General features: G+C 39.2%; 1 protein-coding gene across 3 annotated transcripts in view; it reads right to left on the bottom strand.

The window, feature by feature from the left end:
* Positions 1–15760, bottom strand: part of LOC129711830 (disabled homolog 2-interacting protein-like) — a 625376-nt gene that overhangs the window by 432226 nt on the left and 177390 nt on the right. The gene's annotated exons all lie outside the window — the stretch shown is intronic.

Here is a 15760-nt window from a genome sequence, read left to right as displayed (position 1 = left end):
TAATAAAGTAACTTTTACATCTGCACTTAGCTTTGCATTCATTTTAAAGGAATTAATATGAGATTCAACATGCCACACTTCAAAATTCAAGACATTGACTTCAAAATAGGCTGGAAATAAGTCTTCCATTAGACTTCTGCATTTAGAAATCATACACGATTCAGGATTCAAGATAGGCAGAAGAAATCTAAGGGAAATCTCAGTGAAGATAATTTTTTTCTCGGAGGATTGTGAATGTTTGGAATTTTCAGAGCTGTAAAGTTTGAGTCACTGAACGTGTTTGAAGGCCGAGAAAGACAATAGGAAGTTGTGACCACAGGGAACTGTCAGAATATGAAGCTGAAACTAAAAGAATCAATGATCTTATTTAATGCAAAGGCATGCTCAAGGGGCTGTGACCTAGTATTGTTCCTATTACTTGTATTCTTAAACGTATTTTAGTACAGTGTATAGCAGATAAAAACTAAATCAATATAATTATTGATTTCGTTATTCTGTCTGAAATCACAAGATTGAGATTGTTAGAACTAAAACCAATTTAAATGCAGATCCAAATGTTCACAGTGAATGCAGTTATATTAAATGAGCTAATTGAAGCAATTCTAAACCCTGAGTGTTGGCATGAAAACTGAATGATGCCCTGCATTGGATATGGGTGTGGAAGATCGCCATGAGCCAGTGCCTTGAGGTGACGAGTCAAAATCCAATGCACATGAAATCCAAGATAAAACACACAGGTTTATTCTGCTAAACATTAACACGCCCTAAGCTGCATCTGAAAATTAAAAAATATTGTAAATGCTGGAAATCCGTAAGTAGATGTCTTGGAAATTAAGAGCTTAATCCATCAACCCCTTGCCTGACTTACTCACAAAAGGGATTCCCCCACATCTCAGTCTTTATCTTCCTGCAGCACTGCCACTGATGTGGATTAATTCATCCCACCATTCCCACTAGCGTGCTATCTCTCCCTCTCCTGATGGGCAGACCCTTAATAATTTAATCTTTCACCTCCCACTGCCCCTGCTATCTGTGAGAGTTTCCCAATAACTTTCCTGAATGGTGGAGGTCTAATTTCTGGAGTACAACCCCTGACATGCCAATTTTGAGAAATACTTTTACTGACATCCAAACTGTCAACTTTGATCAAATCAATTCTCAACCATTGAATTTCTGGCTTCTGTCATGGTGGAATTCTCAGGAGGAAACATAAGTGGATAATCTGTTGTCATTATTGGCTAAACGCTTGTGTGTGTGAGCGCTTCAACCTTTTCTTGAGCACAGATATGCTGGGCCTCTTCATCATTGATTCCATCTCCTCCCATCATATGTTTAAAGGTTCACCACTATTCACCGACAACTTGTGGCAGTATTTCAAAGCTGATAACTGATATTTAGTTTGTAAGCACAAAGCTCAGTCTATTGCATGCTTTTTAAGCACACAAGTAGTCCTGTATTGCAGCTTCACCAGGTTGGCATCTTTTTTTTAAGCCCTTCTGCCATTGGTGATCCAAAATTGAACCAATGGTAGATTCAATAATACACTGGTCATAACCTGCAATAGTATGCACTCTTCCATTGCTGAAAATCCACAGCACCTGGTGGCTGCACCAGTTGTGTGCTACCAAATCTGTTTTGAGCCTAACTTATTTTGCACATTTGTAAGTGCCATGCAACCAGAAGGAATATACCTAATTTATGGAATAGTATCCATTAGTTCTTCAAAGCTAAAGTGATGAGTGAGTATAAGCAAATCTCTTCATTTCAAAATGACAAAACCTGAAAAATGATGAATTTAGCAAAACTTTGCAAATCAAAAAGTCTGAAGTGCATACAATATAGTTCCATACGCAAAAAGAGGTACGCTGTTCTTTACAATGAAAAATAGCAGTCTTTGTCATTACAGCAAACATTCGTAAATTGAAGAATTACTGTTATTGCAATTAGCAGTCACTGAGGAACAGAACATATTTGGCATTGCATTTATCAAATTATTACTCTGAAACAGATTGCAATAAAATTATATTTGCTCTTCCAAAAATACTGATTGTTAAGATTATCATTTTCTGTATGTTTTCCTGTATAAAAGCAATTAAAAAAAAATCTCCAGTTTTCTCCACAGGGCCAGCAAACCCATTCAAATGAATAGGATCGCTGCCCACAAATGCTGGGCATCCCTGATATTAATCAAAGTTAAGGGGTCAAATTCTTCAAATCATCAGTGCACTGTCAATGGACTCAATGGAGACACCAGTGGGAGAGAAAATGGAAAATTCTGCTAACTATCAGGGCAATTTGACAAGTGACAACATGACATACAGTGACAGTTATGAATGGCACATAAAACATAACCATTTTTTGTTAGTTTCCGCCATCCAACCCCACACCAAAGCAAATACTATTTAATGAAACCACAACTGTAAATGCGCATGACCACTTGCACGTCTTATTTCCAAATCACTATTTGTAAAATTGCATGTCACCATAACAAGTGAAATGAGATGCAATGCAATCTCCAGGCTGATTTCACCTTTCACAATGATATTGCCACCAGACATTAGTTCAGACCATCTCTTGCTTCAGGCAATAGTGATGACATCAAGCAAATCTTCAGGTATGTGGTAATAATTAAATCTAACTTAAGAGAAAAGCAAAATACTGTAACTACTGAAAATGGTATATAAAAATCAAAAATGCTGAGATTAGGTCAATACACAACACCAATCACCATTTACCCTTTCATGCCGAGAGATCAGTTTTACTTTTGTGCCTTGGTGCCATCGTTGGTCAATGCTATCTTGATGTGGTAGGCACACACCACTATCTCCCTTCTGGAATTAAGCACTTTGGTTTATGTCTGGACTCAAGGCTCAAGGTTGGGAACCGAGAGATCCATGTGAAATCTAAACTGGAAATTTGCAATTAGGATATTAGAGATTAACCCTTTAGCCAATTGATAGCACTGTTGACAAAAGCTTCCAGCACTTTGCTGATGAGTGAGTGCACCTCGACACCAGGGCCTTGGAAGATTCACTTCAGAAAAATACAAGAATAAATCACATTGAGTACTTTATGTGTTTGTAAAATATAGTTAAAAACAGAGGAAACTACATATATTAATAAAGCACATGGTAATTGAATTGTTGTATTAAAATCCAATAGTTACAATAGAAACAGCTGTGTAAACACCAAGTGTAAACAGACCAAAATTTGCAATACTGCTCACCAAGACTGAGAATAAAAAGTAAGGGAGTGAGAAGTAGATGTGATAATGTGCCACATAATAAGTATTTGCAATCACTTTTTGCTTTATTGCAGACGTATTTTTCTTTTGTACACCTTGTTGGAAGAGCCTCTCAATTTCCAATAACGCCAGCTCCTTCGCTGCACCTCTAATTGGACCAGGATTCAAGAATTGCACAACTTCAGTCAAATTTAAGTGAGTGGGTGAAATTGGATGTGGATGTGAATACTATTTTATTCCACTAATTTAATACCCAAACTTACGACAGAAAATGCCTTAAAAAAAAGCTCAGTTGGCCAGTAAGCATCCATGGAGAGAGAAAGAGTTATAATGAAAGCATGTTGAGCTGCTATATTAACTGCTTCAAGAGAGTGCCAGGTAATTAGAGTAGACAACCCCATTGGAGTGTTTCAGTAATAACTAAATATCATGCATCATTTATCAGGATTTACAATGCAGTTCACCTACACATCCCATAAAAGGAAGAAAATTAACTTTTTGTAGGGTAGAGATATTTTAAAGTGGTAGTGGGTTGGATGATTAAGGTAACAAGCAACTAACTACTTTCTCCAATATGCAAGAGACCATGTTTTTTTTCTTCTTTTCTGCTTCTTTATACATCATGTTTCTCGGGGTATCTAAATTTTATTAGTTGTTTAAGTTATGACTATCGGATGGAAGCCGCATACCAAATCTCGTTGCACCTATGTGCATTGACAATAAAATATATTATTATTATTATATTATTATTATTATTATTATTATGTGGAACTTTGAACGCAATATAGACTAAATAAAACTGTTGGTTTTACATGCAAGGTGCACTTGGGTCTCTGAATGACAGTACGAGAGAAGATAAAAACACAAGTATTGCATGTCCTGAGAAGAGGAGTGGGTAGCAATGGGGACTGGACTGGAATGGTCTCCTCGCACTGCTGAGAGAGAAAAATATATTGGATGATGGCTTCACAGGGGAGTGGTAAAAATTTAGAATAATTTATTGAATTTGCAGTGTATGAAATGGTAGGCTAGTATTGGAGGATTTTGTTTCTCAGTTGGTGGAGAGGGATTGTGTAAAGACAACTGAGAAATAGAACAGACACAGTTGAGAGCCCCATCTACCATGAGGAAAGAGAAACCAAAAAGGTCGGATCTCATATCTTCTTAACCAGCTTTTCTAACCATCCTTCCACCTTCAGGGATTTGTGGATGTACTTCTATTGCTTGAAATATCCTACCACCTGCCGTGCAGTCCTCTGTTCCCTTTTCAAGAATCTGAAACATATCCTCAATTTAAAACTGGGTATTTCAATTAGAAGAAACCACCTTTGTAAATAATTCAACAAATGTTTATTTCGAGATGAGTACTACCATTTACATCACCAGTCAGCTCCAAGTTTAAATTAAGCCCAGTCAGCACAACAAATTGCAAACAATGCCATTTTTTTCACTAATGGAATGGAAGGGTGATCAAAGATCATAGTCTTTGAGGGTGATTACCAAAACTGATACAGGTCTAGTGTTAGTTGTTAATGCAATTTATCATACGAAAAAACAAACAAACAAATGAGATCCCCCAGCAATTACTGAATCAGCTCTGGTCTGGCTTGAAAAACATTTACACTCCAAAGAAAAAGCTATTCATTTTAAAGTTTCTACAGTGTCTCTTCAATTCAGAATGAGAGGTAATTTCATTGAAACTTCAAAAATTATGAAGCTTGACAGAGTAAATGCAAAGTTGATAATCAAAAAAGATTGCAAATGCTCAAAATCTGAAATATAAGCAAGTGTTGGAAACATTCAGGTCAGACAACATGTGAGTGAGAGGAAATAAATGCAGAGTTGATAATTACCCTGGCTGGGGTACCTTGTGGCAGATGTCTCAAAATAGGTTTGGACATTCAGAATTGAGTTAACCATACATTTCTTTGGCAGTCGATAGTGAATCCGTGGGAGGACTGTGGAGACCCTGTTGCCGAGTGCAATCTGCATAGAGATTAATTAACTATTGAACATTAAGGGAATCTAGGAACATGGTGTTAATAGAGAGAAAGAGAGTCAGAGTCATGCATGGAACAGGCCTCTTAAGCCCATTTTGTCCATGCCAACCAAGATGCCCACCTCAACTAGTTCCATTTTCTGGCTTATGTGGTGCTGAAATAAAAGTTCTGTCATGATCTGCCTGCACCTACTTCTATGATCATTGTCCAATTCTGCTCATGGAATTATAACATTGAAAATGTTTCAAAGTGCACCAAATGCAAAATTTGGTGACTTTATGGAAAGTGAATTTCACTAACAAGGCCAGCAGTTATTATTAACCTCGAACCATACTCAAGTTGACAAAATGTGCTGACTTCGTGAATCATTGCTGTCTATTATATCTTAAAGTTGTTAAATTGCTTGGTACAGTCCCGGGGAGCTGCGTGCGCGGCGGGAGTGTCCTGGGTAGCCACGCGGGCCCGATCCACCCGGCGAACAACTGCGCCGCCGCCAACCAGAACAACGACAGAAGATCGGAACGCGCCCTGGAAGGCCCACCTTGCCACACAGGCCTCCCAGGGTACTGGGGTGAAGCCGTGCGGCGAGGCCTGTCTGGGCCGTAGGAGCCGCCGTGATGGCATCAATGGGAGCCTCAGCGGCGGCAGCAGGAGCCCGGCGGTGGCAGCAGGAGCCTCGGTGGCAGTGGGGCCTCGGTGGCAGTGGGGCCTCGGTGGTAGCCTCGCGGTTGATGAGCGTGGGGAGGGAGGGGAAGACAATGGGGACCCAGCGTGGGGGGGACCGCTGTGAAGACCAATGGGGACCCGGCGTGGGGGGGGACCGCCGTGAGGGACAGTGGGAGAACAAAGGGGGACCAGGTCTGGGGGAGGCACTCTAGTTTAGAATCCCCTGTCCAGGGGATAAGTCTTGTTTGTTTGTTCATTTGTTCCCATGAAGTCGCTGTGCACATGGCAGCCAGTCAACAGTCGCTTGTCTTTTTCTTTTAATTTCAAGTTTTTGTGTACCTCGTGTGTTGTGACTTTTGGCAGACCAATTTCCCTCCGGGGATGAATACAGTTTTATCGTATCGTATTAAGGTTAACGTTCCAGGATTTTGAGCCAACAAAAAATCATCAATATAATCCAGTGCGTTGTGGCAGACATAAGTGCTATCTCTGTCATGCGTCTTCTATCATTTTCTTTGCGTCAGAAAAAGTAATGTGTATGAAAGGTATTGCTGAAATAAACTCAGCTAGTTGCTGTGGTGCATCTTGTAGATGATATATTGACAGCTGTGGATTGAGCCATATTTACTGTGATGGATGAGAAGCCAGACAAGCTCGAGTGCTGTGGAGCCATTTTCATCCAGGCAAGTGGAGTATTTCATCATCCTTCTGAGTCATGCTTCATAGAAGGTGATAAAAGACGTTGATATGTTAGAAGGTGAATCACTTGCCATGAAATACACGACTGCTGACCTGCTCCACGAGTGTTTCTTTTATGTGAAGTACTGGAAACATGATCAATTATAACAGCTTTAGAAGTAAAAATGACATAACTGCTGCACAGTGGAAAAACACATATTTTCATACTTATCCAGTGTGCTTACAAACAGACTCTATAATCTTTGCTACTGCCATCTCCATAACGCCACTTTTTGTTCCAGACTTTCACCTTACTCACCTCAATAACCAATTTTTCCAATACTCTTCTGGCTGCTTTTCTTTCCCCCATCTCCATTAAGATTAGATGATCCAAAACCCACCTGCCCTTTCCCATCAAACATGTTTCACGTCCATTATTGGGGTATTGTGAGCAATTTTGGGCTCCCATATCCGAGGAAGGATGTGCTGGTGTTGGAAAAGGTCCAGAGGAGATTTATGAGAATGATCCCAGGGATGATTAGGTTAACATGTGATGAGTGTTTGATGGCACTGGGCCTATACTCGAAAGTGTTTCGAAGGATGAGGGGACACCTCCTTGAATCTTACCGAATAGTGAAAGGTCTGGAACGAGTGGACGTGGAGAGAATGTTTCACCTTGTGGGAGAGTTTGGGACCAGAGGCCATAGCCTCAGAATAAAGGACGTACCTTTAGAAAGAAGATAAGGTGGTATTTCTTTAGTCAGAGGGTGGTAAATCTGTGGAATTCATTGCCATAGACGGCTGTGGAGGTCGTCAATAGATATTTTAAGGTGGTGATTGATTGGTTCTTGATTACTAAAGGTGTTAAGGGTTATGGGGAGAAGGCAGGAGAATGAGGTTGAGGGGGACAGATAGATCAGGCATGATTGGATGGCGGAGAAGACTTGATGGGCCGAATGGCCGAATTCTGCTCCTACAACATATGCCTACCATCTTGCTATGCCTCCCAACCCATATTTTCTTCTGGACTCAAGAGTATCCCAAATTTAACATTTTGCTGCATGTTAAAATTAAATCATTGTTTTCATATCCTTTTCAAAAAAAAATCTAATCTCCTCTGCACTCTCAACTTTAACCTCAAATTCCTTTCATCAGTTTAAGCCCTTACTGAAATGCTCTCCTGAAACCTGTTACACTCGTTCACTCTTCTCCCTTGAAATCCCTGGTAAAACCCCCTTTAAACCATCTCCTAATTACCTTGGCTCCAATTTTTGTTCAATATCCTCGCGTGAAGTCTTATAGGATGTAAACGGTAGAGTTTTAATTATCCACAATTTAATATAATGAAAGACTATTTTATCAAACTTACCATGAACAGCGTCAAGGGGAAATTCAAATATGATAAAAAGGATAGTAAAACGGTAATTTCTAATTTTATTTTTTTCTAAACTGCAATCTGAATAATTTGTTTGATCTTGGTACTTGGGAAGGTAGAAGGTATGTTTATTTTACATACCTTCTACACAACTCTCAAGAGTCCACTCTGACTGTTAAAGGTACACAACTGCCTTTAATGGAGGTGTATAATACCAATTATCTGAACAATGTAAATTGCTGACCAAGAATGAATGAAGTGCTGATTTGTTCTCATGCACAAAAAATCTTACAGTTCAAAACAATGTAAAAGTGATTGCAGTTGTCTCCGGAAATCGCAGAATGTACCTTTACTGTGCCTCTATTAACGCTCTAAACTTTCTTTATACATCAAATACCATCGGTTTCAGAGAAGTAAACTTAACGTCCATCAAAAAAACTGATGTGTGAAAATATTACTTATAGATGCATGTGACAAAAATGGAGCAACATTTGTGTTGCTTCCGAACTAGTGCAAAAATAACAATGTCACTTACTTTGAATACATTGCCAGAAGACTGATAACAAATTTGGTAACTGAGATCACATTCACTGTTGCATTCACATGAATGCCAGCAAAGAACATATTTCTAAAGAGAGTTGGATTAAATTTCTCACTGTATTTTTATATCACTGAAATTGTAACTGCACGAAGAAGAGCCATGAACAAACATAAATTCCTCCAATTCCAGAGAGTTGAACACAATGTTTTGTCTGACACACTAATGCAGTTGTCAGGGAACGTTGCAGCTAGAAATTACATCTTGGGAGTAAGCTAAAATCAAAGATCCTAGAGGAGCAAGATAGACCACTCCTCGAAAAACGCGTAGTATGACGTGTGTGATCGTCGACGCCATTTTTTGAGGCATTTATTGGGCTTCCCCCACACTGTCATGGCGTCCTCATCTAAATTTCATCTCACTGCTCTGCTATCAATTATTCTAATCGTAAATCTAAACGACCCGACCTGTCATTCTTTAGGTTCCCCAATAAAAAAGAAAGGTGAGAAAATATTTTTATTATTTTCAGTCGCTATTCTGTGGTGAAAATGTTATTTTCTGTTCTCCCATCAACGGCCATTGGGAAACTGGGTTTGTCGGTACATTCGAAAATTATTAGACTTATTTTTAATAGACCTTTACTTACGATAATAATAAAGACAATTTTAACACTTCTGTACGTTTTTGGTTTTGATCTTGTAAGGGATTGGTCTCCACAATATGGCCCGCGGGACACATTAGGTCCAGTGACCAGGAGATTTTTTTAGCTCAGATTCAAGTCCGAGAATGGGCGGCTGTTACCCATTATATCCCTCGAATTGTCAAGACATCACAAGCAAAGATCACAAGCCCGCCGTGAAGAAGGGGGCAATCAAATATTATATAACTCTGCTCTATCATCTTTGGGTGCAATGGTGGGTCGGGGGGTTCGGTGGCGGCGGCCGCAATCAAAGATATTAGTGGAGCTCTGCTCTATAATCTTTGGTCGGAATGGGACGGCTGCGCGTTATAATGTGCGATCGTTCCACTCTCCCTCTCCCTCTTCTCCCTCTCCCCCCTTTTCCCCTTCCCTCTCCCCCCTTCTCCCTGTCCCCCTTCTCCCTGTCCCCCTTCTCCCTCTCCCCCCTTTTCCCCTTCTCCCTCTCCCCCTTCTCCTCTCGATCTCCCTCTCCCCTCCTCTCGATCTCTCGCTCCCCTCTCTTCTCTCCACCTCTCTCTCCCTCTCTTCTCTCGATCTCTCTCTCTCTCTGCCCCTCTCTTCTCTCCATCTCCCTCCCTTCCCTCTCTCCTTCCCATCTCTCCCTCCCTTACCTCTTCGTGAGAGTTGGCAGCTCTGCTATGCCTTGGGTCCAAAAGAGGATAGAAAGAAAATACTTAATGGTCTTTGTAAGAAGATTTTAATAAGCTCTTCTACATTTAAGTACAACTGAAAACAATTGCATTTAAGTGATATATCATCCATTGTTCAGGCATGTAGCACTAGGTTACAATAAACTTCCTACATATTCCAGGAATGCATCTCATAAAAATGGGAGAGGCTTAAATGCATTGTAAAATCATAAATCCATGTTGACTTGGACTAATCCTTTTACTGCTATCCAAATGCCCCATTATTACATCTTTAATAATTGACTCCAGCATCTTTCACACCACCAAAGTCAGGCTAACTGGTCTGTAATTCCCCGTTTTCTCTCTCGCTCCTTTCTTGAAAAGTGGGATAGAATTAGCTATCCTCCAATCCACAGGAACTGATCGTAAATCTATTGATCGTTGGAAAATGATCATATGTATAAATATATATGTATGTGTATATATGCATGTATGTGTATATATGCATGTATATGTATATGTGTGTATATATGTATGTATATATACACGTTTATATGTGTGTATGTATGCATATAAATGTATCCATATGTATGCGTGTATTTGTATGTGTGCATATGTATGTGTATACGTATGTATGTATGTGTATATATGTATGTGTGTATATATGTATGTGTATATATATGTGTGTATAAATATATATATATATGCATATATATATTATTACTATATAATTATATATATAATTGCCTTTATGGTTTATGTATATCATCTTACAAGACAAATAAATTAATAGTGATTATTTAAATCAAAGTTGCTTCTGATCCATGAGAATAAACTTAATTATCTCTAACTTGCCTCTCACACACAGAAACACATTCATATAAATATATAAAATATGTATACGTTAAATTTAATTTTGTGCAGTGTGTGTTAAAGCAATACCAGGGAAACTGCACAATACAATGCAAGGGAAACTACGCAAAGGAGGGGGCTGTTCCCGCTACAAGATACTCGAGGATCTTTGCTTTGGATCAAAGATTATAGCGGAGCTCTATAATCTTTGCTTTGGATCTCAGCGGGCGGCATTAAAAAATGGCGGCCGTGACGTTCCGTTGCGTACTACACGTCAGCCCATTGCATTTAGCAGGAGTGGTCTATCTTGCTCCGCTATAGGATCTTTGGCTAAAATGGCATCTGCTCTCTTATTTACACAGGAAAGATCACATAACAACCCACAAATGACCCACCCACCTACCACATAGCCTGCCATATCTATGGAAGAGTCTGTGGTTCCCACATGTGTCTCATTAGCCATGGAAAACCCACAAAACTGCAGTGGATGCAAGGCATCATCGATCCCAAGGAACAACCCAAGAAGAAGCAGCAATTAAATCACAGATCTATTTTAAAAGATGTTTGCTACCCCTGGTGTCTGGCCAATTTTTAATCCACAATCAACATTTACAAAAAAAGGCTGTCTTTAGGAACATGCTCTGCATTCATTGGCTGTCATCTTTCCTAAATTACAACAGTTACAATATCTCAAAATACTTAATTATCTCCGAAGCACTTTTCAAGTCTATAACAGGACCGGGTTGCATAAAATAAATGTCTTCCTTTCATTAAAAAAAAAAGCATAAAAAATAATCACTAACAGCTACATTAGACAAGAAATTGGTGCTCATGATGGACGCAATCCACAATTTTTATACTGTCATCAATGTTAAATTAAATTAACAAGCAGAAATTGTTAAGCATTCACACAAGGTGTTAGAGTTCCTGCCTTAAAGCACCAGAGAGCCGGGTTCAATGCTGACAATGGGCGCTGTCTGTATGGACTTTGCATGTTCTCTGTGGCTGAGCTCTGGTTTCCTCCCACATTCCAAAGATGTGCAGGTTTGTAGGTTAATTGGCTTCTGGAAATTGTCAATGTCAATGTACTATGTTTATATATTCTGTTGTACTGCTGCAAGTAAGAATTTAATTGTTCTATCTGTGACATATGACAATAAAAACACTCTTGACTCTTGTCTCTACAATATAGGATAGAACTAGTGTACAGGTTATCACTGCTTGGCAGGGAACTCAGTGGGCTGAGGGACCAGTTTCCATGCTGTATCTCCAAACTAAACCGCAAACTGCTTGAGTTAAAACATTTTTTTTAATAGAATCCGAAAGGAAAGCCAATTAGATTAAATTATTCTTGCAATCTTCATATGCGATTTCAAAGAAATTGAAGAAGATTTTGAAAAGTTAAAAGTACTTTATTTTGAAAAGTTCAAAATCAGGACTCTTTCTTCCAAAACTAGAAATTAAGAGTCTTGATAATGGTAACAGTAAAGCATTAATTTGAGCTGCAAGTTGTGAGATGCACAATAATGGTTATTCCCCTGAGAAGTATGCCAATGCAATAATTGAATAAGAAATCTCACATTTAAAAGCTGTAGTACAGTTAAATAAATAATGTATGCTTAATGTTAATAACTTGTGATATTCATTGACGTAGACATGTAGCGACATGTATTTCACTGCACTGCCTTTTGAGACAACAAAACTGTCTTCTGGCATTGATTGTTTTAGTTTTATAGTAATATTTACAGTAAATATGTACACGCTCATTATTTCAATTTGGGCCACATATTTGGAGTAATTCTGTATTAAAATAGGTACTCACTCACATACAGCACTGTAACTCAACTGAATTTCAGATCAATATTATGATTTCAAATTCAAGCCATCCATGACCTTTATTAAATGTATCCAATTTAAAATCAGAATTATCAATAGATTCAAAAATAATCCAGCAAAATGAATGCCTGGATAAAACATTTTAAATTGAAGCTTTATCAGTGGATATTTCTTTATACAGTTTTATTTATTCTGGAAATGGATTCAGTGAAGATGCAACTTTTGCCTTATCATTTTGTCTTGCGACCATATATAAACGCTAATGGGCCAGAACCAAGATTAACGCAAAAGGCATTCATCTAAATGTCAACCAGGCAGATGTGATATTATTTAAAAAAAATAGCTATATTGAATAATCTATTACCCAGGAAGCATTAACAAAGAATTCAGATGACTTTACTCATTAAAACCTTACAAATTGTGATAAACTTAGAACTACACAATTATTGCATCATCACCTAATACAGGCCACAGACCTACATTTTGTTAAAACTGATCAGTTGGTGTAACGCATCATGACATTCAATTGGGTTTTAAAATATCTGGGTGTCTGTGTCTTAGAATAGCTTTCTATTATAATAGCATCAGGGAATATTATATTATGAAGAACAGCGTGCACAAGAACTTTCCCACGCCAACATCAGTTTATCAGCAACTTAGGAAATAAGCCATTCAATGTAGCTTTTTGTTAGAAAACAAAGTTATATTTGGTCCAATTTTATTTTATTGTTACACGTTTGTTCCAATTGCTACAGTTTTATGTATCTATTCCAATTTAATGTAATAAAGCACTCTATGTTGATATGGATAAAAGTGGAAATGGCTGTAACAATAATGTTAGGATAAGACCAATAGTAAAATGCAAAGAGTAGGAGTAAACGGGTCCTTTTCAGAATGGCAGGCAGTGACTAGTGGGGTACAGCAAGTGCTGGGACCCCAGCTATTTACAATATATATTAATGATTTGGACGAGGGAATTGAATGCAACATCTCCAAGTTTGCGGATGGCATGAAGCTGGGGGGCAGTGTTAGCTGTGAGGAGGATTCTAGGAGGCTGCAAGGTGACTTGGATAGGCTGGGTGAGTGGGCAAATGCATGGCAGATGCAGTATAATGTGGATAAATGTGAGGTTATCCACTTTGGTGGCAAAAACAGAAAAGTAGACTATTATCTGAATGGTGGCTGATTAGGAAAAGGGGAGATGCAACGAGACCTGGGTATCATGGTACACCAGTCATTGAAAGTAGGCATGCAGGTGCAGCAGGCAGTGAAGAAAGCGAATGGTATGTTAGCAATCATAGCAAAAGGATTTGAGTATAGGAGCAGGGAGGTTTTACTGCAGTTGTACAGGGTCTTGGTGAGACCACACCTGGAGTATTGCGTACAGTTTTGGTCTCCTAATCTGAGGAAAGACATTCTTGCCATAGAGGTAGTACAGAGAAGGTTCACCAGACTGATTCCTGGGATGTCAGGACTTTCATATGAAGAACGATTGGATAGACTCGGTTTGTACTCGCTAGAATTTAGAAGATTGAGAGGGGATCTTATAGAAACGTACATCATTTTTAAGGGGTTGGACAGGCTAGATGCAGGAAGATTGTTCCCGATGTTGGGGAAGTCCAGAACAAAGGGTCACAGTTTAAGGATAAGAGGGAAATCTTTTAGGACCGAGATGAGAAAACCATTTTTCACACAGAGAGTGGTGAATCTGTGGAATTCTCTGCCACAGAAGGTAGTTGAGGCCAGTTCATTGGCTATATTTAAGAGGGAGTTAGATGTGGCCCTTGTGGCTAAAGGGATCAGGGGGTATGGAGAGAAGGCAGGTTCAGGATACTGAGTGGATGATCAGCCATGATCATATTGAATGGTGGTGCAGGCTCGAAGGGCCGAATGGCCTACTCCTGCACCTATTTTCTATGTTTCTATGTTTCTAAAAGGTGACGAATGTCTTCAGTGTACATCATACATCCACACAAAAGTTTAAAGCATAAAATCTGAAAATTCTGTTTGCAGATAATACTGAATATTTAAATCAATTTAGTTTTAGATATACAGCATGGAAACAGGCTATTTGGCCCACTGAGTCCACGCCAACCATTGATCACCTGTACACTAGTTCTATTTTATCCCAGTTTCTCATCCTACACAGTAGGGGCAATTTACCAAAGCCAATGACCCTACAAAACTGCATGTCCTAGGGATATGGGAGGAAACCAGAGAACCTGGTGGAAACCCACACAGTCACAGGGAAAAAATGCAAACTTCACACAAACAGCACCCGTAGTCAGGATCAAACGCAGGTATATGGCGCAGAGAGGCAGCAGCTCTACCGCTATGCCACTGCACCGCCTTGTGGAGCACAAGATTTGCTTGCTGCATTATGATATAAATCCAAATTTATTCTCCAACAATCACAGAAGCAAAGTAGAAACAAGGAACTGCAGATGCCAGTTCACAAAAAAACAATAAAGTGCTGGGGTAATTCAGAAGTCAGATGATGCATGACCCGCAGAGTTACTCCAGCACTTTTCTTTTTTTTTTAAATGGAAGCAAACTACTGTGTTTATTTCAATACTGGAGGCTTAACAAGTAAAATGGACAAACTCAAGGTGTGGATTATCTTGGGGGATTAGAATATTATACCCATAACAGAAACATAACTGAGAAGGGAAAGACTGGAGGCTCAGTTTCATCTATAGTTGTTATAGGTGGCATAGAGATGGCATTGCCGCGAGGCTCCGTCATCTGCCTTAGTCCAATTTTGTACCTTCCCCCAAGATCAAATCAATCCTTATTCATAACCTTAACATTTATGGAGTTGTGATCACTGTTCCCAAGATACTCTTCTGGAGCATTCTAAAACAGGAGGAAACCTGCTTACAGTGAGACAGGAGAGATTTAAGATAGACAGGTTAGCCGTATTTGGAATGCGCTACTAGAGGAAGTTGTAAAGCAGGTACAACTACGTCTTTTGAAAGACATTTGGATAGATACATAAACATGAATGGTTTAGAAGGATATGGACCAAATACAGGCAAACAGACCAGCCCAGTATGCTAACTCAGTCAGCATGGACAAGGTGAGACTACTTCTGTGCTGTGGCTCCGTAAACATTAGAAACATAGAAACATAGAAATTAGGTGCAGGAGTAGGCCATTCGGCCCTTCGAGCCTGCACCGCCATTCAATATTATCATGGCTGATCATCCAACTCAGTATCCCGTACCTGCCTTCTCTCCATAC

Source organism: Leucoraja erinacea, chromosome 31 (assembly GCF_028641065.1).
Source record: "Leucoraja erinacea ecotype New England chromosome 31, Leri_hhj_1, whole genome shotgun sequence".
In the NCBI taxonomy this organism is placed as follows: Eukaryota; Metazoa; Chordata; class Chondrichthyes; order Rajiformes; family Rajidae; genus Leucoraja; species Leucoraja erinaceus.
The sequence above is the reverse complement of the archived record's forward strand: the minus strand, read 5'-3'. Positions and strand labels throughout refer to the sequence as shown.